Source organism: Sus scrofa, chromosome 17, assembly GCF_054392235.1.
Source record: "Sus scrofa isolate SSC_HxYL_T2T_F1_AM1 chromosome 17, Sscrofa_HxYL_maternal_Yorkshire_Landrace_v2.0, whole genome shotgun sequence".
In the NCBI taxonomy this organism is placed as follows: Eukaryota; Metazoa; Chordata; class Mammalia; order Artiodactyla; family Suidae; genus Sus; species Sus scrofa.
Genome location: NC_139399.1, coordinates 67,820,342 through 67,845,507, shown reverse-complemented (window position 1 = coordinate 67,845,507; position 25,166 = coordinate 67,820,342). Strand labels below are relative to the sequence as shown.

The window sequence follows — 25,166 nt, the reverse complement described above, 5'->3', positions numbered from 1 at the left end:
ATAAAGATCAAAGAAGAAATCAATAAAACAGAGATTCAAAAAACAATAGAGAAAATTAATAAAACCAAGAGCTGGTTCTTTGAAAAGGTAAACAAAATTGACAAACCCCTGGCCAGACTCACCAAAAAGAGGAGAGAAAGAACCCAAATAACCAAAATTATAAATGAAAAAGGAGAAATCACAACGGATACAGCAGAAATACAAAAAACCATAAGAGAATACTGTGAACAACTATACGGCAACAAGTTTGACAATCTGGAAGAAATGGACAATTTTCTAGAATCTTACAGCCTGCCAAAACTGAATCAAGAAGAAACAGACCAACTGAACAGACCGATCACTAGAAATGAAATTGAAGAGGTCATAAAATCACTCCCTACAAATAAAAGTCCAGGACCAGATGGCTTCACAGGTGAATTCTATCAAACATATAAAGAGGAATTGGTGCCCATCCTCCTTAAACTCTTTCAAAAGGTTGAAGAAGAAGGAATACTCCCAAAGACATTCTATGAGGCCACCATCACCCTCATTCCAAAACCAGGCAGAGATAACACCAAAAAAGAAAACTATCGCCCAATATCATTGATGAATATAGATGCAAAAATTCTCAACAAAATCTTAACCAACCGAATCCAACAACATATCAAAAAATTATACACAATGACCAGGTAGGGTTCATCCCAGGTTCACAAGGATGGTTCAACATACACAAATCAATCAGCATCATACACCACATTAACAAAAAAAAAGGTCAAAAATCATATGATCATCTCAATAGACACAGAAAAAGCATTTGACAAAGTTCAACATCCATTCATGATCAAGACCCTCGCCAAAGTGGGTATAGAGGGAACATCCCTGAACATAATCAAAGCCATTTATGATAAACCCACAGCAAATATAATCCTCAATGGGGAAAAACTGAAAGCCTTCTCACTCAAATCTGGAACAAGACAGGGATGCCCACTCTCACCACTGCTCTTCAACATAGCTTTGGAAGTCCTAGCCACAGCAATTAGACAAACAAAAGAAATAAAAGGCATCTATATAGGAAGAGAAGAGATCAAACTGTCACTGTATGCAGATGACATGATACTATACATAGAAAACCCTAAGGACTCAACCCAAAAACTACTTCAACTGATTAATAAATTCAGCAAAGTAGCAGGATATAAGATTAACATTCAGAAGTCAGTTGCATTTCTGTACACCAGCAATGAAATATTAGAAAAGGAATACAAAAATACGATACCTTTTAAAATTGCACCTCACAAAATCAAATACCTCGGAATACACCTGACCAAGGAGGTAAAGGACCTATATGCCGAGAACTATAAAACTTTAATCAAAGAAATCAAAGAAGATGTAAAGAAATGGAAAGATAGTCCATGTTCCTGGATTGGGAAAATCAATATTGTAACAATGGCCATACTACCCAAAGCAATCTACAGATTCAATGCAATCCCTATCAAATTACCCATGACATTTTTCACAGAACTAGAACAAACAATCCAAACATTTATATGGAACAACAAAAGACCCAGAATCACCAAAGCAATCCTGAGAAACAAAAACCAAGCAGGAGGCATAACTCTCCCAGACTTCAAGAAATACTACAAAGCCACAGTCATCAAGACAGTGTGGGACTGGTATCAAAACAGACAGACAGACCAATGGAACAGAATAGAGAATCCAGAAATAAACCCTGACACCTATGGTCAATTAATCTTTGACAAGGGAGGCAAGAACATAAAATGGGAAAAAGAAAGTCTATTCAGCAAGCATTGCTGGGAAACCTGGACAGCTGCATGCAAAGCAATGAAACTAGAACACACCCTCACACCATGCACAAAAATAAACTCCAAATGGCTGAAAGACTTAAATATACCACAGGACACCATCAAACTCCTAGAAGAAAACATAGGCAAAACACTCTCTGACATCAACATCATGAATATTTTCTCAGGTCAGTCTCCCAAAGCAATAGAAATTAGAGCAAAAATAAACCCATGGGACCTCATCAAACTGAAAAGCTTTTGCACAGCAAAGGAAACCCAAAAGAAAACAAAAAGACAACTTTCAGAATGGGAGAAAATAGTTTCAAATGATGCAACCGACAAGGGCTTAACCTCTAGAATATATAAACAACTTATACAACCCAACAGCAAAAAAGCCAATCAATCAGTGGAAAAATGGGCAAAAGACCTGAATAGACATTTCTCCAAAGAAGATATACAGATGGCCAGCAAACACATGAAAAAATGCTCGACATCGCTGATTATAAGAGAAATGCAAATCAAAACTACCATGAGATACCACCTCACACCAGTCAGAATGGCCATCATTAATAAGTCCACAGGAGTTCCCGTCGTGGCGCAGTGGTTAACGAATCCGACTAGGAACCATGAGGTTGCGGGTTCAGTCCCTGCCCTTGCTCAGTTGGTTAATGATCTGGCGTTGCCGTGAGCTATGGTGTAGGTTGCAGACGCGGCTCGGATCCCGCGTTGCTGTGGCTCTAGCTTAGGCCAGTGGCTACAGCTCCAATTTGACCCCTAGCCTGGGAACCTCCATATGCCGCGGGAGCGGCCCAAAGAAATAGAAAAAAAAGACAAAAATAAATAAATAAATAAATAAGTCCACAAATAACAAGTGCTGGAGGGGGTGTGGAGAAAAGGGAACCCTCCTGCAATGTTGGTGGGAATGTAAGCTGGTGCAGCCACTATGGAGAACAGTTTGGAGATACCTTAGAAATCTATACATAGAACTTCCATATGACCCCACAATCCCACTCTTGGGCATCCATCCGGACAAAACTCTACTTAAAAGAGACACATGCACCCGCATGTTCATCGCAGCACTATTCACAATAGCCAGGACATGGAAACAACCCAAATGTCCATCGACAGATGATTGGATTCGGAAGATGTGATATATATACACAATGGAACACTACTCAGCCATAAAAAAGAATGACATAATGCCATTTGTAGCAACATGGATGGAACCTGCGAATCTCATCCTGAGGGAAATGAGCCAGAAAGACAAAGACAAATACCATATGATATCACTTATAACTGGAATCTAATATCCAGCACAAATGAACATCTCCTCAGAAAAGAAAATCATGGACTTGGAGAAAAGACTTGTGGCTGCCTGGTGGGAGGGGGAGGGAGTGGGAGGGATCGGGAGCTTGGGCTTATCAGACACAACTTGGAATAGATTTACAAGGAGATCCTGCTGAGTAGCATTGAGAACTATGTCTAGATACTCATGTTGCAACAGAACAAAGGGTGGGGGAAAAAATGTAATTGTAATGTATGCATGTAAGGATAACCTGACCCCCTTGCTGTACAGCGGGAAAATTAAAAAAAATAAAAATAAAAAATAAAAAATAAATTAAAAAAAGAGACCCCTCTCTGCTCCTCTCACATGTTTTTCCAGGACAGCAACGATGTTCTCATTATTTTCAACATAAATCTGTTTTGTGATTGTTGAATGAAAAGTTCCTTTTGCCCCGTGGACTCTAAGAAGAAACTCATAATAGTCACCATCAGGGGCCGGCCACAAAAGCAGGCACTGAAAGCAGAAACTGCCAAGCTGGATTCTTTCCCAAAAGAAAACAAAGACAAACTTTGGATTTAATTTATTTTTTTTTAATATGACCAGAAAAGTAGATGTGACAGGAATATCTAATATCACCCAATCAGATTGCTTCCCCCGGGGCCAGAGAGAAGTGTCTCAGGATGGATTGATTTAGAAGAAGCCTAGTCAAACGGGCTTGGGGGGGCTTATCCTGAGGGATCTTACGGAATCCAGGAACAAGGAAACAGGCGTCCCCTGGGACCTTGGGCAGCACCGCCTGGGCACTTGGAACCCTTCTGTCCGGTCAGGGCTCCACTGAGAGGAACAAAATGCAGTGCCCAAAGCTCTCCCCTCCGCCGCCCCACTGTTCCACCCTGAGTAATTCTGGGGCTAAAGAGAGTGTCTGTTAGTCCTCCCCGACGCAGTCACCTGTCAGCATGATAGGCTGCACCCCATCTGCACCATCCTTGGCTTCAGGCTACAGGGCAGGACACATTTTTCCTCTACTCTTCTTGGTTCTTTCACTGGTCTAGTAATCAAATTAGCATAGCACAGATTAATAGGAGACAAACAAATAAATTACAGATGTATGGCGTTCCCACCAGAACAGGAGACCTACACGCAGTCAGGCAGTCCAGGCTTATGGGCAATTCTGAGCTGGGGCGGGGCGGGGCGGGGCGGGGGAGGGGGGTGGCTTCAGAAGGGACGGAAGACAGTCCACAGGACAGTTCCGTAAACAGGAGTTGGCCTTCACCTACCAGCCAGAGACGGGACACGGCGCCAAAGCTGATGGCCAGGCCCTGCTCGCCCCGCTCACCAAACCAACCTCATATTCTCTGTAATCATCCCTGGTCACAGCTGTCTTCCTGGACCAGGCCCTCTGGCAAATTCTTCTTTGCAGTTAAGGAGAGGTAAAAGAAAAACTTTCTGAGTCTTCCATTTCTTAAAAGGAATCAGCCTAAAAAGTCCTTGTACCAAAGAGACACATTTTGGGCTGGCAAGTTTTGCTCCCCTGCCGTTTCTTCTCTGTAAATCTGTAATTAATAAAAGCAATATGAAGAACAAAACCAGACCCTCCAATTTGGCAGCCCATCAAAACTACAAGTCAGTGTTCTCTTTGACCTGGCAGTGCCGAGCAAAGCCTCTTCCCGGACAGACTCTCACCCTTGTGGGCCGAGGTAAGTATAAGCTACTTCCAGTTGCTTGGTGTCTAGTATCAAAAGATGAGAAGCAGCTGAAATGTCCATCGGCAGAGAACAGTTGGTAGACAGGGGCACATCTCTACAAGCGAAGTCTGTGCAGCAGAGCAGAGTGAGGAAATAGACTGTAGAGAGAGATGGCTAGGGTTCATTGTTACGCCAGGAGGGAGGCAGGAGCTGGCCTGTGCGCAGAGGTCACTGCCACTGTGTGGAGACCTGTGCTGGGGGACAACGTCTGTGCCTACGAGGTCGTATTTGCATCCGCTCTTGGGAAAGCTGCAGAGACGTGAGAGCGGTGATGGAACATGGGCGGCGCTGAGGGAGAGGAGACAGGCCTGGGAAGGCACAACTTCACACCTCCTCATACACATTCATTTCGAGCCAGGAGAGTCTACTACTGTGCCAAAGTAAACAAATACATGATATATTCAATGCAAGTAAGCTGTAAGTTCCAAAGAACATCCACTCCTAAAAATGGAAAAGTCGTACCGCCTTCCTTAAGTAGACACAACCTTAAAAATTAACGGAACACAGCTAAGCACTGTTGCTACATTTTCGGCCCAGTCACCTGCAGAAGCCACCACCTCGAGGCCCGCTCTGTGTCAGAAAGGAGCAGGAAGGGGTGTGAGGTGCTCACTCGGAAGCTGCCGAGGCTTATGTGACATCCGCCAGGTCCGAGAATTGCTGAGCAGAGGGACTTCCTTGCCGTGTGGTCTGGGCCCTTGTACGCCACGTCCTTGAGCCAGCAGCGGTGACTCTGCGTGGCGGAACTTCGGGAAACTGGAGCAGCCAGGAGCTGCGGGTCCCTTTCCCTCCACCTTCCCCAAGAGGTCAAGCTGCCGTGATGAAGTGCAGCGCGAACTTGGTCCTTGCGGCCAGTGGGCTTTTCTGAACGCGGTAGCACCTGGACACGGCTCCTGAGCCGGCTGACAAGCCGCTCGATGTCCGGCAGCTACTAAAGGCCCTGCGGTCCCCGCTTCACCCCGAATCCTCTCCAAGGTGAACACAGGAGATGGCAACAGCTGGTGTCAGAGCTGACAGATAGATAATTCATTTCTTAGCAGAAGTTAACGGTACGTTTAATCAGATGCGTCACTCCAGGTTCCACAGACAGCCCACCAGGGCCACAAGTCCAGGGCTGAAGATGACCCGGTGAGGAATCTGAGCACCAGGGCTCCCTGGAGTGTCAGAGTCCTTGGGGCAGCACATGGGAGCCCCGTGTGGCTTGGCTTGACTTGACTGTGAGTGGCATCCTGCCTGGTGACAGCACAGGATATTTGATTAGCCACTCTGTCTGCTGCCTTTGTTATTCACCTGGAACTACTCTTGACAAGCAGCCCAGGGAGCACTTCTGACAAATGCAAGATTCACGGATGCTTTACGGCAAGGCTGCCAGGCTGGGGAACACTTGAGGAGAAAAGCAGTCGGGGTGAATTCCTCCCAGAAGTCGACCTGCTGATACACAGAGCAGTGTGGGGAAGGCTCCGGCACCGTGTAACCAGGATGCGAGGCTGCTTTGTGATTGCTCTGCCCTCTGCCTGTCTCCCGGCTCCTCTAGCCTGTCCAGCCTGCAGCGGGGCGTCTGTGAGCAACGAGAGTCATTGTAGGATCGGGTTCTTCCTGAACACAGCACACCGTCTGGAGAGTGGCAGAACTTTGGTCTGCCCAGAGGCCCACGACAGCCCTGGGTGTCACTCACTCAGGCAGGACCAACTAGAGGCATCTTTCTACCCTTGAACCGTGGCTGCAGTCTTAGGCTTGTCAGAACTCACCCTGGAGTGTTTGGAAGCCCACTCCCCCCAAGCCCACTCCCCCCAGCACGTGCCCCTCATGGTAGACGGGGTGACACAGCAGTCAGCATTGGAGGCAGTGGGTACTTCATTGTCATTCAGGCTGCTTTTTAAACGCTGGTATTGGCATCAGCCGTCACGCTGATGCAGAACTTTGCCTGCGTCTCACCGTGAGCTCTGCAGGGTCCTTGCACCTCACTCCCACAACAGCCCCTGCAAGGGCTTGCTGAGACTCAAGCAGCTCTTCCGTGGCTCAGCTGGGATGTCAGCCCAGGTGCCAGCTCCAGTGCCTGTTTCCATGACTACTTTGCTATGATGACAATGATCCAGAGCCATGCGTTTTTTCAGGTACCAAAGAAGTGTGTTAGGACTCTCAGAGTTGCTCATAACAAAAATCCCACTCAGACGGGTTTCAGCAAATAAAATGGGAAGAGAGGGACATAGGTGGCTCACAAATGAAAAGTCTAGTCCCGGATAGAGGCAGATGCTCAAATGGGGACAATGGGACCAGGCCTTCCTCCTTCTCTCAGCTCTGCTGGGTGGTGGCTTCAGACTCAGGACCCTCTGTTCACAGAGAGAGCTCCCTGCTTGCCCCCATCAACTTAGCAACCCCAACCTGGAGGGAAGACAGCCTCCAGATTCACCCTGCTTGTAGCGTAACAAGCCCAGCCTTGAACCAGTCACTGAAGCCAGAAGTTTAGAAGATGCCAGGGCTGGGTCCTGTGCTCACATGTGGGCAGGAGTAGAAAAGAGATGTGCCCCAAGATAAAATGGAGCCTGGCCTTCCAGAAGCAGGAAAGGAGCACAGGCGATCAGACAGCAGACGCCTGCTGCCAAAGGCCTTGTCTGCAGAGAGGAGGCCATCCCCCCGCCGCTCCCCGGGAAGCTGGCGCTCAGCAGAAGAGGGCAGCCAGCAGGCTGGGCTCACCGCCTGTCTTGTGCTGCTCTCTTCCTTCCTCTTGCCTCCCCTCAGCAGGCAGCCTGGGGCCCCGAGGAAGCGCCGGGCCTCAGCAAATATGTAAATCTAGTGGGGTTTCCTGCTTTACTCTGGACCGCGTTTTGGCTCATTTGCCCGTCGTCTTCCCTTCCCTCTTCCGAGCTTGCTCTTCGGGAAAGCCCTGAGTTCAGTGTTTCCCAAACTTAAAGCATTTAGGAACCCCCTCCATGAATTACACCAACTCCACACACAACCTACGCCACCGCCGTACTGTTTCCTGCTTTTCTTCTGATAGTCTTACTTTTCAAACGTAAATACACTTGGAAGGGAAACTTGCCATGAATAGAAAGCAATCATAAAAAAAGTAAATACTGTGAAAATCAATGAAGATTATCCAACGCTACCTAGGTGCTAGAGAGAAAAAAAATGAATAATAAAAATGAAAAGAGCTCCCAAGGACAAATAGCAAAATTTCTGGTTGTCATGCGATGGGAGTACCAGGAGTAAAAGAGAAAGAGCACAGGGCTAGAGAATTATTTGATAAGGAGCAGCTGAAAATTCCAAATTTGTCCAAATATATAAACCTGCAAATTTAAGAAGCTTAGCAAACTCCAAAAGAGATAAACCCAAAGAAATCCACATCCAGGCACATTGTAATCAATGAACACTGAAGTCCAAAGAAAAAAATCTTGAAAAAGCCAGGAAGAAAACAGTCTGTGATCCATAGGGGAACAGACGTCTGAATGGCTTCGGTTTTCTCATCAGAAACCGTGGAGGCCAGAAGGAAGTGGCAGATTCTTCAAGAGCTGAGAGAAAGAACTGTCAACACAGAATTATAATCCAGAAAAAAGATCCGGTAAGGATGAAGGCAAAATAAAGATGTTCTCAGATAACGGAAAACCGAGAGAATGTCTTGTGAGCAGACCTTCCCTACAAGAAATATTAGGGAAGTTCTTCCAACAGAAGAAAACCCGAGGCATCAGGAAGGAAAGAAAAGCGACAGAAATGGAAACCGTCTGAGCAAATGAACAGACTGTTCTTGCCTTGAGTTTTGAAAAAGTATGTTTACGATTTGGAAAGAACCTTCACAGCTTTGGATGGGTTCTCAGCGAGGGCACGTGTAGTATAGAAGACCGCGTGGCTGGATGCGGCGGGGAGTAAAGGCATGACGCAGATTTCTGAATTCTGAACCCATCATGTGGCCAACAGGGCCTCACACAACTGATGAGGTGAACACACCTACTGCAAGCACCTGTGTGTTGTGCCACCCCCCACGCTGCCGGGTGCAGACTCTGAGAGCCATCTGTGACTCAGTGACCTGTTCTACCCGGAGGTTTGTATAAAGCCAGGTGCCTCCTGATGCTGGCCCCCTGGGGTTTGGAGAGAAACAGGTCTTGCGTCTCAGCTTCTACTAGCATCTTCCCCTAAAAGCAAACTAGCAGAGCCCCGAAGGTCATAGATAAAGCAGGAAGCCTGGGGCTCTTAATAGACTTTCAATCTTTATGTTTGTTTCGCCAACTGTGTTTCATTTTTGCAGACTATGGGTCATAGAGCCTCCCCATGTCACACACAGAATCACAGATAGATTGATGAGCAGAATATATATGGATCTCACACACACACACACATGCACACAGTGTGTTGGCGCTCATTTATTGCTCTCCCAGGCCAGTATCGCTGGTGTGCCCGGTCTGGTCCTCAGGAGCCCTGGGACCGAAGTGTTACACTCACAGCCAGAGCCCCCACCTCTTTCCCTGGGGAATTTTCTCCTCGCTGAGCCAGCAGCAGCAATAAATGATCTGATTTGCGATCTGTCCCTTTGCTCTTGGGACTGTAAATGCAGCTATAGTATATGAGGCAAAGGGCTGGGCTGCCCCCGGCCTCCCAAGCAAGCTGCTACCCAAGGCTGTAATTTCACTTTATTTCTCTCCCATTAAAAGGCAATTGAAAGTGAACCGAGGAGAATGAGGGCTGCCCACAACTTCAGGAACCCTGGGAGGGAAGGGAGGGAGGCTGGCAGACCAAAGCCACCTGCTGCTAAGGGAATGAGAGAAAGGGAACTATTTGCAAAAACGCAAACTCACAATAATAGTAATAATAGTATCAGGAACCACAGCAAGAATCACCACGGCTATTCATGGTCACTTGCCAGTTGTGGTTCCCGTGCTGGGGCCACAGGTACATGACTCCGTTGGTCCTGTGAGACCAGTTTGCTGTGGAAGAATCTGAGTGAGATCCACTGAGGTTCCTTCCGGGAAACAGCAGTTGAATTTGGCGCTGCCTGGCTCTGGAGTCTGTGCTCAGAACTGGTGTGTGTTCCCACGTCCAGAACCTGCAGGGGTTAGCAGAGCCCCACTTTTGGGTTCCCTTTTAAAAGTGCATGGAAGGCGCAGCTGGCACTTTTCCTCAGCCACATCTGGTAACCACTGGGGACAGGACCAGGAGTAGACCCTGCCTCCAGCCCCGCACTCTTTCCACTCCCTTGTGCTCCCCTGGACTCTGAGGCTTCTCAGGTTGCAACCAGGAGCAGGGGAGAATTTTTTCAAGTCAATAAAAATCCCCGAGAGCAGAAAGTTTGAGAACACAGGCCCCAGCGTCCAGATTTGTGCGCCAGCTCCCTCAGCCCACCCCTCTGGCCGTGAGAAGTTTACCCAGCCGAGACTGCGTTCTTAGACTGCCTATGAACGGAGAACAAGGAAAGCTTGTTGGATGTTATGCAGAGTCAATAAAAATGTACATAAAATGCTTAACACAGTAAATGGGAATTAATAATTGTGCAGTAACTATTTGTGGTAAGTGAATGCATTCTTATTAATTGTAACAGCCCCATGCCACTTAGCAGGCAGTGGGCATTTCCTCTGTTTGGAACCTGCTTTTCATCACATTGTGATGCCGGTCAAATCTAGCAGCGCTTTTGGCAACGTTTTGCACCTTTCCCCTTCCCTGAAATCCAGGCCTGCTGTACACACTCATTACCCTAACCCTGAGGAAAGCAGCCCTCAAAGAATCAGCTCCTTGAAAGACACGCGCCTCATCTCAAAGGGGGAGGCCAAGCAGAACAGGCGCTGGGACATCCAGCACCGTGACTGCAGCGTCTCCCACACATTCCTTACATACGGGCAGCTGACTCTAGGGCTGGAAGCACAACTCGCCTCTCAGTTTGCAGGAAATGGAGCTGAGGGCCCCAGGAGGAAGCGGAAGATGTGGGCACAGGACTGATCTGATGCCAGCTCATGGCCTTCCCGCCTTGTCCTGTTGCCGGGGTGACTCCCACTTTGTGGAGGGGAGGCTGTTAAAAGACTCTTTCTGTTGCAAATGATAAAATCCAACCAAACTGCCTTGCATTTGAAAGAGGAAGTTACTGGCTTGCATTCAGCAAAGTGTAGGAGGGTTGTCTTCAGAACTGGCCGTGCTCATCCGATGATGTTGGGATGTGGTCTGCAGCAGCTCCTGGTCCCTTGAGGTGAGGCAGAGACGGCACCTCCCCTTAATGCAGGCCAAAGACGCAGAATTGAGTCTTACCGCTTCTGATTGGCTTCATTAGGTCATGTGTCCTTTCCTGAACCAGTCGTCATTGCTAAGAGGGATGTGGCTCTTTGACTGACAGGCCTGGGTCGCATACACACCATATGAGTGGTTAATCAGGGTTCTTTCGAGGAAATAGAATGCAGCCCAGATCTTCCTTGTGTTCTGGCCTCCGGCAGGTTCAGCGAGAGGCTTCCTGTGTTTCTCATCTCTGAGTTGCCTCCCCATCCCCTTGGCTTCTCGGCTTTTCCATCCCTGGTGAAATGACCCCCAAGACAAAGAAGAAATGGAGGGCGGAGGGGGCATTGCCAGAACACAGATGCCAGGGGCTCCCTGCTGAGGTTGAATCATGGCCAGGGTGTGCTGGCTGGAGCTGGAAACAAGGCAAGTGGCTGCCCAGTGGGAGCTAGGGCCAGTGTGAGCCCTCCCAAGGCTTGCGAGAGAGCAGGGAAGCTGGTACTTCTCTCTCCCTCCCTCCTTCCTCTTGTACCTGTGCGTCCAATTGGCTGAGGTCAGTTTGCTGGGAAATGTAGTTCTTTGGATGCAGGTGAGAGCAGGGAGGGGAGGGGGCGGATCTAAGAGCAGGCGGCAAATGGAGAGCCCCGCAGACGGGGTGGGGGGTAGGGGGCTCCCCAGAGAAACCTGGGGGCCCGGCCTGGGTGAGTGGAGGCTGGGAGCATGGAGCCTGGTTCCCCCTCAGTGTCAGAAGGTACTGAAGCACTTCCAAAGCTAGTGCCCAACATGCAGGTAATGAGATCTTAGCACATCCCAGTCGAGAACCAGTACCGGTGAAACTGGCAGTGTTTGTCCGGAATGGAGAGTTTTCTGCGGAAAGGCACTCCTAAAGCACCATTTGGGAGGGAAGTGGCTCGAGCCCCACCCCGCAACGCACAGTCAGCCCCGTCAGCCCTTGCCATGACTTTGTGCTTGTCCCAGTAGGGTTCTGCAGCTCCGCTCTCATCTCCTTGCCTGAGATAATTGAAAGAATCGTAGCAAAGAGGTTCTCAGATTCAGTGATAAATCTTGTGGGTGAAACAGCACACTGCCCCATAAATAACACTTAGCTGCTGGTGTGGAGACGCATGACGTGGGAAGAACCACCGAGCAACTCCTTGTCCCTGGCCATGGCCACGGCCCAGGCCCAGGCCCCTCAGAGCCTCAGGCCAGGCAGGGGTGGACGTCTTGGAGCCTTGGAGGGTGAGCCTTGGAGCCCACGGCAGTGTGCTTGCAGTGGTCTCCATCATTAACAAGGGGCCACATCACATCCGGAGAGGCTCAGAAACCCTGGGGACGCCCTGGGTTCCCTGGCACTGTCTGCTCCCAACTGCAAGGGCCACGAGCAGCTCCTGGGGAATCCCGTTCTGGTCCAGACCCCAGAGATGTAGTTGGTGATCTGGGTGACACACACCCGCAAACCGGCCTCGGACCCTAGTCCTCATCAGAAAGACTGTTTCCCTGACACCGCGCTCTGAAGCCCCCTAACTGTGGAAGCCCAGGCGTGTGGACAGGGCATCCTAAGCCTTCTGGGAAGATGTCCCAAGTGGCCACCTGCAAGGTCTCTGAGACAAAAATCTCAGAAGAATATCGAGAGAGCTTGGAGTTCCCATCGTGGCACAGTGGAAACGAACCTGACCAGGAACCGTGAGGTTTCGGATTCGATCCCTGGCCTCGCTCAGTGGGTGAAGGATCCGGCGTTGCCGTGCGCTGTGGTGTAGGTTGCAGATGCGGCTTGGATCCTGCGTTGCTGTGGCTCTGGCGTAGGCCAGTGGCTACAGCTCCGATTCGACCCCTGGCCTGGGAACTTCCATATGCCGTGGGAGCGGCCCTAAAAGGACAAAAGACAAATATATATATATATAGAAAGAGAGAGAGAGAGAGGGAGGGGGAGAGAGAGAGAGGGAGAGCTGGAAATAAACATGGCACGAGCTGATCATAGTGAAGACCCTGTTGTGGATCCAGAAAGAAAATGAACAATCAGTGAAGCAGAGGGAGTGGCAATGTTGGCATTTTAGGAAAATAATTGAGAAGAAATAGAATTTGTATAAAGGAACAGCCTCATCACTTCAGTTGGGCAGGTGGCCTTGGCCAGTGTGTCCAGACTCACGCAGGCTGGTGGGGTGGCCAGATTTAGAGAGGGAGCTGCAGTAACCCTTTCGTTACGCTTGTGTGTACACGTACACACACACACATCCCTGGCCTCCTCTCCACCGTGGCCAGGGCCTCCGTTGGGCCCTGGATGATACAGAAAGGAGAGAAAACAGCCTTAGCGTGGCTCCCAGAACATTGAATGTGCTGGGCCTTCGATGTCGTGGTCTCCACGACTAGACTGTCTGGACTCCTGGCCGCTGCTGTTTGCCCAGCTGGCTGGGGGTTGCCCGTGCCCCGTGTTCCTGCAGAGCAGGGGAGGCCGAGGGCTCCCGAGTCGGGTGATGGCACCACTCGCTCCCTGTCTGCGTTGCCACTCGGTCGCTGCTGCCTGCCTGGGGAGTGGGGCGCCAAGCCCTGCCCTCCGTTGCCCCTGCTGCGTGACCCCAGCACCTCGCCAGCAGGTCGCCTTTGGGTCCATCGTGCTTCCAGCCCCTCCTCCTCTGGCCATGTGACTTTGCGTGGCTCTCCTGCTACCGAGTGGAATTCTGCTGCCAGCGGGCAGGACTCTGACCCCCACTCCTGAGTGCCGCCTCCCCCCTGCTCACTCCGGTACCAAATTCACAGGTGTGCCTCCCAGGGCCTTGCACCTGCTGTCCCCACTGGTCATCAGGGGCCAGTGTAAACGTCGCTTCCTCAGAGAGGCCCTCCCTGACCTGCCAGGAAAGTCAGATGCTGTCTCTTCTCCCTGTGAGCCTCCCGCAGTGTGAAATTAATTATTTGCAGCCTCTCCTAAGATGTGAAGGCTTTCTTTTGCTTTTCCTTGAAATGGAAGGTGAGCAGCAGTCGCCTCCCGCCTCCCAGAGGAGTTGACCTGGTGACTGGGGCAGGTGGGGGGCACGGGCCCCACTTGAAAGCAGCTAAACCAGACCTCCACACTCGGCCTTCAGTCATCACGGCCACGGAGGGGACGGCTCCTGTCCGGGGGGCGCCACGGGAGGGCAGGCAGAGACCAGACTGGACAAGCCCCTGGAAGCCAAAGAGAGGAAAGGGCGGCGGGCTCCCAGCAGAGACTCAGGAAGGCCCACCTGCCAGGCCTCCTCCTGATCGAGCCTGGTGCACACGAGTCCGGAACCAGGCTCTCCTCCCATGGAGGCTGCTCTCTGTTCTGACAGGGATGAAAAGACAAGCGGGTCGTGTGGGCTTGAAGCAATAGCTGCTGCACAGCCGCGTGGGGGTACTCACTGCCACGGACCTGTACACCTAAAAAGGTTAAGATGGCAGCAATTTGTACATTTTACCATAGTTAAAACAAAAACAAAAAATGCAAAGCCAGAATTGTAAGCATTTACCCAAGCTTCAATGAGATGGAGTGAATGTAAAAAAATATTACAGGTGATTTTTTTTTATTATGTAATTTCTAAATTTTCCATTAAAAGTACCATTTTAACTTTAGGAAAGTTGTAAACACATGCCAGTTTGGTAGACAGTTTCAGAATTCTTTATGACTTCATTAACAGCAAAATTCTGTGCAATAATTATAAACCAGCTGATAATGAAAAACAAACCATTAGGAACCACTATTGATTCCGCTCTTACCACACAGTACTTTGCACTCACTCACTCAGGCTGTCTCTCATCATGCCACACGGATTCACTCAATACCTGTTAGGAGCTAGTTCTAGGCACAGGGACACTTCAGGGACCATGGCGGGTTCCAGGGGGTAGTTGAGAGCACAAGATCCAGCCTGCTGCAGGGCAAATGGAATGACTCCGCGGCCACCTGGGCCTCACTCCCACCTATCAGGAATCAGCCCCATGGAAATGACCACAATCCCAAATCCCACATCCCACAGCCAGCAGACACATAGCCGGAATCTGGCCCCACGCGCTCCAGCCTCCCAGCACCACCTCCCCAGACAGAGGGCTGACAGCCTCCCTTTCTCCTCTGAGCCCCTGCTCACCAGGCAAGCTCGAGTCAGAAAAGCAGCGAATCCGGCAGCTGCCCTTTCTGAAAACCCCAGCCAGCTGCACCCCCCGTGCTTTATGCCGCCCTTTCCCGGCAGCCAAACACACACAGGGCTGAGGGGTCGCCCGGGAGAAGGTACTTCCTTAGTTCAGAGCAAGGGCTCTGGAGCCCCAAGACTTGGCGCCAGTCTCGGCTCCCTCACTTCCAGCCAGGTGAACTTGGACAAGCGTGGAGACAGCTTTGGGCCTCAGCTTTCTGGGCTGTAAACTGGAGGAGAAGGCTGGCCGTGCTGTTGGAGGAGCACCCCATGCCATCATCCTGAGCCCTCAGCTCGGTGCTGCCACAGAGAGGCCATTAATTAGGAAGCCCCCCCCTTTATGTCTTTTTTGCCTTTTCTAGGACCACTCCCGCGGCATATGGAGGTTCCCAGGCTAGGGGTCGAATCAGAGTTGTAGCCACTGGCCTATGCCAGAGCCACAGCAACACGGGATCCGAGCCGCGTCTGCAACCTACACCACAGCTCACGGCAACGCCGGAGCCTCAACCCACTGAGCGAGGCCAGGGACCGAACCCACAACTTCATGGTTCCTAGTCAGATTCGTTAACCACTGAGCCACAGTGGGAACTCCCTGGAAGAGCCACTTTCAATCTGAGTAGCCTCGTTCTGGGATTGAATGTGCAACCATCCAGTGAAGTCTTGAAAGCCCTAACATTTAATCTCATCAGAAAAGTCCATAATAGCAAATATCATAAATACCTGCCAGGCACCTTCACGACAGAAGTGGCCTTCAGGATGCAAAAATGACAGCCCAGCATCTGCAGCAGCTGTTCACCGTTAATCCCATTTCATGACTCGAAACAAGCTCTTTTTTCTCCTCGGTTAGAAGTATTGTGAAAGTGCATTATTACTACCCCCAGGCATCCAATTACACATATAAATAAGTTGCATGTTCTAATTAAATCTTCCTAATGTCACATCTGCTTGGCCCACTGCTATTAATTATGGACTAAAACTCTCCTGTGAAGCTGGCTTTGCCTGGCCTACCTCACCCACCAGCCACCGTTCCTTCCTGTCCCACTCTCACCCGGCACGCTGGGCCCTCGTGTGTCCCTGAGGATGGGCTCCCTTGAAGCTCCGCTGGGGAGGCCTCCCCCTTGGACGGGGGTGGGGGGACGGAGTCCCGGGCAGGAGGGAAGGCGAGCGTAACTGAATAAACACGCTGAACGGGGTCATTGCACCAGGATGACACTGTGAAGTGCAGGTGGGCCTCCCTGAAAGGGCTTCCGGGCCCCTCTGCACCATCAAGGTCCTCCCTGCCCCAGAAGCGGCTCACCTGCTCCGCTAGGACGACTTCCGGTCTGAGCCCCAGAGGCAAACGTCCGGAGGCCTCCAGCAGAGCAAGTTCCCCAAGCAGACGGTACCAGGTCCTGGGTGCAGGAGGCAGGTGGGGGGAGCCTCAGAGCAGTGCAGAGAGCATGGGGCTGCATCTCCACATTTTCCTGTTGGAGGCCATCCCAGAGCACCAAGGGCAGCCCTTCACCCCCACTTGTCCTGCAGGCTGACATCCTTGTGCCCCAGGCTCTGCCCCCACCCGCCCCCATCCAGCCTGCTTTGTGTGCTCAGCACCTAGGACAGGGTCCCAAGCCCTGTGACAGGCTTTCAGGTGTGCTGACGACACTAGGGAGAAAGACACGCCACATTCTTGAGTCAACTTTAGCTGACAGTAACCCCCACTTGGCCCTGGGACAGCACGTTCAGCTCCAGGTATAATTGCTCCCCCTGCCCCCGGGGGTAGTAGCTTTAAGGACCTGAGCTCATAGTTACCAGACTCCAGCAAAGGGGGACCCCAGGGACAGAACCTCAGCCCCAGGTGGCCCTTTGGCTCCTAGATGTGGCACGTCCTCTAACCCTGGGCTGTGGTTGAACTTCAGGGGAAGGCAGCCGCCCCTCACCATCGTCCACTCCAGTGCAGACTGACCCACAGGACCCTCCCGGCGGCTCTCCATGCGGGCGCCAATCTCCATCTATTTGCTGCTGCTGAGTGTGGCACAGGGACCCCGGCCAGGCCCCGGGAGAGGGCACTCCACCGTCCCTTGGTTGAGTGGCTACAGTTTACCTCTCTCTTGCCACAGGAGTCAGGGCAGTGCTCCTTCAGGTGTCTGGCAATTTTTCCTCTTGACAAGAGAAGTCACTGAAACTCCTTCTAGAGAGATGAGGCTTAGAGTTCCCAAATGAAAGCATGGCTCCTTCGTGGACTGGAAGGGAAGAAATACCAACGAAGAGGTAAATCCCTCTGCGATGCCAGAACCTCATCCAAGACCCTGGTGGGTGGACGACTCCCGTCCGTGTTTGGGCACCTTTGATCAGCTAAGGAGATTCACGAACAGCCCATGCGTCTGCCCCGGAGTGAACCCAGAATGCTTTGGAGCAGCAACAGCGGCTCCAACAGCAAGCATGCTGAGGGAGGGTTTGTGATCATTTACACACTGAGTCAAGAGCGTCTTCAAGAGCAGCGACTGCCCTGAGGACCTAGTCCTTCCCATGTGCTGCTTTGGACGTGGTGGCGAGGCTAACGCCGGGTGAGCGGTACCGGCAGCAGAAGTGAATTCCAGCATATGTGCGGTACAAGTAACGGCATCTCCAGCCATTGCTTGCAGTCAGGGCCAAGAGACTGTGGTGGGGTGATCAGAGCACAGGCTGGGGAGCCAAGATGTGTGCATTTGAAACCTGGCTCTTCCGTTAAACATGTGACCATGACAAGTTGGCTTAGCTCTTGATGGCTCGGTTTCCCCATCTATACCCTGTAAGTTGTCAGCAACGCCATAGAATTGTTGCAGGGATTAAACAAGTCAGCCTGTATACAGTGCTTTGGCGGGTCCCTGGAACACAGCAAGGGCTTCACAAGTGTCTGCCTTTGCTGTCACTCAGGGAAGTCCTCCCTGAAGACTGGATTGCCAAGCTGTGACCTGGCAGATGACAGAAGTTGGCCAGGCAAGGAGTAGGGAAGGATGCTCTGAGCTGGGTGAAGGCTGGGGTTCAAGGAGGCAGGGCATGTTGGAGGTGGTAGATTAGGGAAGTGGGGGGCACGGTGGGCGATGGAGATGAGGACCACACCTCGCAGGGCCTTGGGTCACGTGAGGACCTTGGACTTTGACCCGAGGGGCCATGGGGGGTTTTAAGTAGGAGTTAACTAGCTGTCCTTCTGGCTACTGCATGGAGAATGGATGGACAGGGAACCAGTTCAGAGACTGTTGCAGCTGTCAGTGCAAGATAGGATGGCGGCATGGTCCAGACAGCCGACGGTGGAGATGGAGAGAAGCGTGCGGGTTCAAGGGACAGTGAGGCGATAGGAGAGGGCGCAGTGAGTGGCGGGGTCTGTGGCACAGAGGAGAAGAGGTGCCGCCAAGACGTCCCGCCGCCTGGGAGACGGGGCAGGTGGTGGTGCCGTTCGTTGGGTTTCACATGAAACGTCCTTGAAGGGCATGTCCTGTCCTGGTCATCAGACAACCAGAGGGAGGAGGGACTGACTGGGCAGCTGGACGTGGAGAGCCTGAAGGAGCCGATGACATGACGCAGAGTTGTTGAAACTCTAGGTGGAACGATGCTTTACGTTTGGAATCAGCCAGCACCGAGCCAGCACCTGCGGGTGCCAAGCCCTCGCGAGGGCCCCAGGGTTCCAGAGGTGAGTAAACAGCAGGGGTGACAGTCTCCCTGGCCCCCCAGTCTTTCCCAGTCTGCCTGGACAGTGCAGAACATTGGAGGTTCTTGAGGAACTGAAACGAGTTGGCCAAAGGCCTGAGCTTGCCCGTGGAGTGCCCGGACCCTTTGGCCACTTCCTGAGCTTGCCCGTGGAGTGCCCGGACCCTTTGGCCACTTCCTGAGCTTGCCCGTGGAGTGCCCGGACCCTTTGGCCACTTCCTGAGCTTGCCCGTGGAGTGCCCGGACCCTTTGGCCACGTCCCTATCATGACAGACAGATTCCATTAAAGCGCCCGCGGCCCCGACGCTTTGCTTCTCCCACCGCCTCCCCACACGAAGGGAAAGAGGAGGATTATTAAAAATTACAAGTGCCATCTTCCACACTCCATCTCCCAAACTTCATTTCACGATGGCTGCTGACATCAATAACGTCAGACAGGATAATCAAGTTTGCATAATGGAGCAGCTCTCCGAGGGGCCCTGCACAAACACCCCTCCCAACGGGAACGCCAGGAACCAGGCAGGCCTTCGACTCGAAAGAAAAGACAGCCCGTGGGACGTGAGAATCCTCTACCACGGTGCTTGTGCGTGACCTCACAGGCATAAGCCTCCATCAGGAAAGCTGGTTTCTCATCCCAGTTTGACCCCAAGTCATTTATGCAGCCTGCGCCTCCATTTTCTCAGCTTTAAAATAGAAATAGGACTTCCTGTTGTGGCTCAGCAGGTTACGAAGCTGACGCAGTGTCTCTGAGATGTGCGTTCCATCCCTGGCCTTGCTCCGCGGCTCAGGGGGTAAAGTAAGAATCCGGCATCGCCGTGGCTGTGGTGTAGGTTGCAGATGTGGCTCAGATCCGGTGTGGCTGTGGCTGTCGAGTGGGCCTCTGCTGCATCTCTGATTCATCCCCTAGCCTGGGAACTTCCACATGCCACAGGTAGAGCTGTAAAAAGGAAAAACAAATTAACACAGAAATAACCCTGAGGAATTCTAAAAGAATCTAGATGTTGGATGAAAGGTTACTGTTGAAAGAATAAAATTAAGGGACGTTCCCGTTGTGACACAACAGAAATTAATCCGACTAGTATCCATGAGGACGCAGGTTCAATCCCTGCTCTCGATCAATGGGTTATGGACCCAGCATTGCCGTGAGCTGTGGCTCACAGACGTGGCTCAGAGACTGCGTTGTTGTGGCTGTGGCGTAGGCTGGCAGCTGTAGCTCCGATTTGACCCCAGGAGACAGTTAAATAAATTATTTTGTCAAGTTACCTATTAGCCACCTTTTTATTTAAAGAATTGATGACCTTTAGAAAAATAGAACAACACAGAATTGCTGGGCTCTGGTATATCTGACATGGACTATAAATAAAATATTAAAATTCGAGGAGTTCCCATTGTGGCTCAGTGGTTATCAAACCCAGCTAGTATCCATGAGGATGCTGGTTCAACCCCTGCTCCTCCTCAATGGGCTAAGGATCCGGTGTTGCCTTGAACTGTGGTGTAGGTCGCAGATGCAGCTCCGATCCTGTGTTGCTCTGGCGGTGGTGTAGGCTGGGACTACAGCTCTGATTCAACCCCTAGCCTGGGAAGCTCCATATGCTGCAGATGTGGCCCTAAAAAGACAAAAGACCAAAAAAATTCAAAATTTAAAAATCATTGACACATTGGGAAAATTAGGTTAAAATGATGAATAAATTAAAACAACTTCTTGTTGCCTTTTGGCAAATTGTACTTATAAGATATAATTCTTTGCAGTTTATTACAGACAGGCTGGGCTCTATGCCACCAAAGTCCAGTTTGAGATCCAGAACATAGACTGGAACAATGATAAGCCCACCTGAATGACCCATCCCTGCAGACCTGTGTATCCCCCAGTCAGGCATTGACACCCCAGGTGCTTCGCCACTTCGCCTACTTCCTCCCCCTCCTCCTCAGACCTGCCAAATGTCACCCTCTCCCCGGCTCTTTATTTCCCCTAACACAGAGGAGGCTCTGAAGCTGAGTGTGCGGCAGAACCACCTGCACCGCTTGGGTCTTGGGTCCACAGACTGCATTTCTGACAAGCTCCAGGTGACGGGATGCTGCTGGTCCCAGCACCACACCTGAGAGTCACTGGCTGAAACATGCTTCCTGATGCCGACTTCTCGGCCTCTCACCCTCCAATTCCCCCCGCCTCCAGCCCCCGGCTGAGCCTCCCCCCAGAGCCTCCTGGTCCTGCCTCCCCCCTCTTCCTACTCCTGGAGTCTCCCCTCTGGCCTCACTCGAATCCTGGGTCTTGCAGCCAAGGGCAGTATCACCTCCCTTGCCCGCATCTGGCACACGTGCCCACGTGGATGGCACTCCTCCCAGGTCTTCCTCCTCGGGGCAGCTCCTCAGCACTGGGGCAGCTCCTGCATCCGTGGACTCTGAGCTCGAGGCCGCCTGCACTCAACTGGTGCTCGGCAGGGGGACCCCAGCGAGGCCGTTCAACCGCCACGGGCCTCAGTTTTCTCATCTGCAAAAGGGGCACAATGCCACGCGCCCTGCCCTCGGGAGCATCAGCTGAGATAAAGGCAGGTGGGGTGCTCGTGGCATGTAGAAGTGGACGGGGAATGGGCACTCTTGTTAGGAAAGTGTCCTCTCCTGGGACAAGGCGCGTCAGACGTGTGTCGTCCCCACCCCCGGCCCCCGGCCCCCGGCCCCCAGCTGAGGCTGGCTTTCACCATCAGGCAGAGCTTCTGAGCTGGGGTGTTCATCCCGGGGTGTGGGGCTGAGGCAGGCCAAGCCAAGCCACGGCAAGAGCCTGCTGTGCTGCCTGGGAGCACAGGTCTCCTCCAGGGCAGGGGGCCAGTTCACTTTTGGAAACCAGAAGGCAGATGCAGTCGCATTACACAGCAGAGAGAAAAATGTTCCTAAGGTTTAAGGTACAATGGGCAGGTTTTTCATGATCCTGGGGCGGGGGCCCTGCCCCCACAGGGGCTGTTCCTCTGCTGCCAGTGGCCCCGGGGCACCTCCCAGGCACCCTGTGCAGAGCTGCACCCAGGCCCGGGGCTCAGGCCTGGGAGAGGGGGACAGACTCGTGAAGCTGCTTTCCAAGCCCTTCTCTCACCCGAACACAGATGCCTTTGCAAGCCCTGCACCCCCAGGCCTTCTTTCCCAGGGTTCGGGCCCTGGGGGCAGGGCAGCAGGCGCCAGGCAGCTGACCCTGGCGGCAAAGGCCTTGTGCTGTTCCAGGCCAGAATGACCCAGCCTCTGCCTCCTGGCCTTTGGCCCTGGGACCAGGCCAGTCAGTCCTGTCTGCTCCTGCTGGGGGTGACTGGGTTTAATCAAACAACCGCATGTCTGGGAGAGCTCCCTGGCTCCCTGGCTCCCATAGGCCTCACCCCTGCCCTGCCTTGTACTCACTCCTCTGGTCACGTCCATCAGAACTAATCCCTCTCCACCCTTCCCGAGTCTACAGTGTTGCTTACTCCAGGAGCCATGCCTGACCATATTTGTTTGCCCAGCATAGCCTGTGGCACAGAGTAAATGTTTATGTACATTCCCTAATCAGATGAATAAAGGAAATGATTAATGCAATAGTAAAACAACACTGAGTGACTGGCCAGAGCTTAATGCATGATGGGACCCAGAACCCACTCTAACGGTGGTCAGCTACGGCTCAGCCCTAAGGATCCACACATGTGAAAATCCACACGGGGCCGTTTTCAGAGTGCTCTGCAGAAACTAAAGGAGAGAGTGCTTGTAAAGCGCCCAGTGAACTACTCCCGTGTGAAAAAGCCATTCCACAGAGGATGTTCCAAATCCAGGGCCCCATATGGCCCAGCCTTTGCATGAAATCACATTCAAATAAGCAAACTCTATGACTAAAAATGATTGGAAATGAATTGTAGTCTTTTCTCGCTTCTTTCCACAAACATTAATGGGATCCTATCAGTGACCCAAAGCTTCCCTTCTCCAGAATTTTCTTTCCTCCCCAGTCACCTCATCCCCTCCAGATCTCTCAGCTGCCAAATCCCAAAGTGAATCTCTGGAGGCCCACCGCCTACTCCCCCAACCCTGTAAGCCTCTCTGCCTCTCCTGCCTCCCTGCCATTGTGGACATTCTCCAGCCGCTGCGCAGCAAAGAACTCGGGGGCTTTCCCAGCGAGCCAGAATCCCTTCGTTGTCACACACGGGATGATCCTGGCGCCTCAACCCCATCCCCGGATTGCAGGGAGGGAAGAATTCGGACTAGCAAAAGCAGGGTCATCTTTAGTGGATGGCGGGTCCAGGAGGAGGAAGAGGTCTGAAAATATTCAGTCATATCTCATTGGCAGTCCTGCCAGTTCCACACCCCTTTACAGTTTGTAGAGAAGCTTCCATTCAGCCGTCTGTGCATCTCCAAGCCTAACCTGGGAGGCGATTCTCCCACTGCTCCAACTTTTTAATTTCCCTTTTAACTTTTTCCAGATAAACACACTGAGTCCGTGCAAGTGAAGTGACCACACAAAAGTCACAGCACGTAAGGAACAACCAGGATTCGATAGCAAGGAAGGGACAAACCAGGGTTAGACAGAACCAGGTTCCCCAGGGCCAGCTCTGCTAATTACCGGTTTACCAGCAATCTAGCACAGTACGCTGGGGACCTGATGCTCTTACAGTCGCCCCACAGAGGTGGGTAAACTGAGGCCTAGAAAGTTACAGTAACTTGCATGAGGGTCACAAGCAAGAACTGACAAATCTGGCCCTGGACCCTAGTCTAATTAACTGTCTAATTAAGATCCGTGGATATTTGCTGCTTCTACTCTTGTCCCATAACAGATGATCAAAAATTTGTACTTGTTGCTTCATGACTCTGTTTCCTTTTTTTTTTCTGTCTTTTTAGGGCCGCACCCGCAGCATATGGAGGGTCCCAGGCTAGGGGTCCAATCAGAGCTGTAGCTGCTGGCCTACACCACAGCAGCAGCAACACCAGATCCAAGCCGCGTCTGCGACCCACACCACAGCTCACAGCACGGCAATGCCAGATCCTTAACCCACTAAGCAAGGCCAGGGATTGAACCTGCGTCCTCATGGATGCTAGTCAGATTTGTTTCTGCTGAGCTACAGGAGGAACTCCCATGTCTCTGTTTTCTGATGTAAATGTAGCACCTACCTTTGAAATATCAATGAAGCAAAAAAAAAAAGTGTGCTTTGCAATCTGTTGCAATATCTCCCTCCAGACATGGATCCCAAGGACAGCAGCCTCACCCCTGCCTCTACACACCCTGCCCACCCTGCCCTGGAGGCCACGGCCGCCTGCAGCTTCTAGGTCAGAGCTCACTGCAGTCAGGCTGTCAAGGTCAGACCTGGTATCTGCAGGGGAAGCTGAGGACACCTCCACGGCCAATAACACCAGGTTCAAGGCCAGAAGCATTCCCAAAGGGCTTCCCTGGAATTTGCTTTAATAGCCTCACATGTGGTTTCTAGGCCATTGGGGGAATTGTGTTTAACTAGGGAAGGAAACAGCCAGAATCAGTTTTCCCTGGACCTCGGTAGCAGCACAATCTCACCAGCGTGGCCCTCAGAGTCATACGGATGTGGATTCAAATCACTGCTCCTTCCCTTGCACCGAGGGACCCAGGGCGGCTGCGTGCCCTCCCATGCCTCTGGTCTGGGGGTGGGCGTGAGGAGGGGCTTAAATCAAACAGCATCGTTTTCTGTGCAGTAAACCATTTACTCGTCCCTCCCGTTCCTGGCCCCCAACTCAAAACCTAGACCCCATCCCTCTTCTCGCCAATCCTCATTGTGATACAATCACTCTGAAGTCTCAAGAAAGACCTTTCTTCTTAATCAAAAGGGGAGAGTGTAACATCTTCAGTCTGGGTGCCACCTTGAAAGGTCACCTGGTGTACGCCCTCGACTTTAGATAGGACCACTTTCAACTGCTCCAGACAGATGGGCGCTTTCTCTGCACATTTGCTTAAAAGGGACATTCCTTTCTCTTTTAGCGGTTTAGGAAAAGGCTAATTTTAACACATCAGAAGAGATATTTAAAGGACCGTGCAATATGCAGCCCAATGTGCCAATTATACTTGTGCTGCTCGTGGGGAACTGCATAATGAATGGCCACTTTCACAGGCGAACGTCTGGGCCACGTCCTCACACCATCCGTAAGGGTCAGCCTTTCTTGTTCCTGGTCTTGTATATCAGGCGAAGATACTCTGCCTGTGCAGGGAGAAGGCAGGATGAATAAATGGGGCCAGATTAAATTGTCTGTAAATGATACATTCGGGAGAAACCCTGGCCCTTAGAGCTTCCTCATCAAAGCCCCTCACCTGAATAGGTGAGTGCCTCCTAAAGGGTGAGTGCCAGTTTTTACCCGATTTTACATATTTTTGATCCTATTATTTGAATAACTTGAAAAATAAACACCAGTAAAAGGA

At 51.5% G+C, this 25,166-nt stretch overlaps 1 long non-coding RNA gene across 1 annotated transcript in view; it reads left to right on the top strand.

The window, feature by feature from the left end:
• Positions 1 to 20,049, top strand: part of LOC146395415 (uncharacterized) — an 86,998-nt gene extending 66,949 nt beyond the window's left edge. Inside the window, exon 4 of the long non-coding RNA XR_014832660.1 lies at positions 17,221 to 20,049. This is a non-coding gene — a long non-coding RNA (uncharacterized LOC146395415). The remainder of the gene's footprint in view (positions 1 to 17,220) is intronic.
• The last annotated feature ends 5,117 nt before the right edge of the window (positions 20,050 to 25,166 follow it).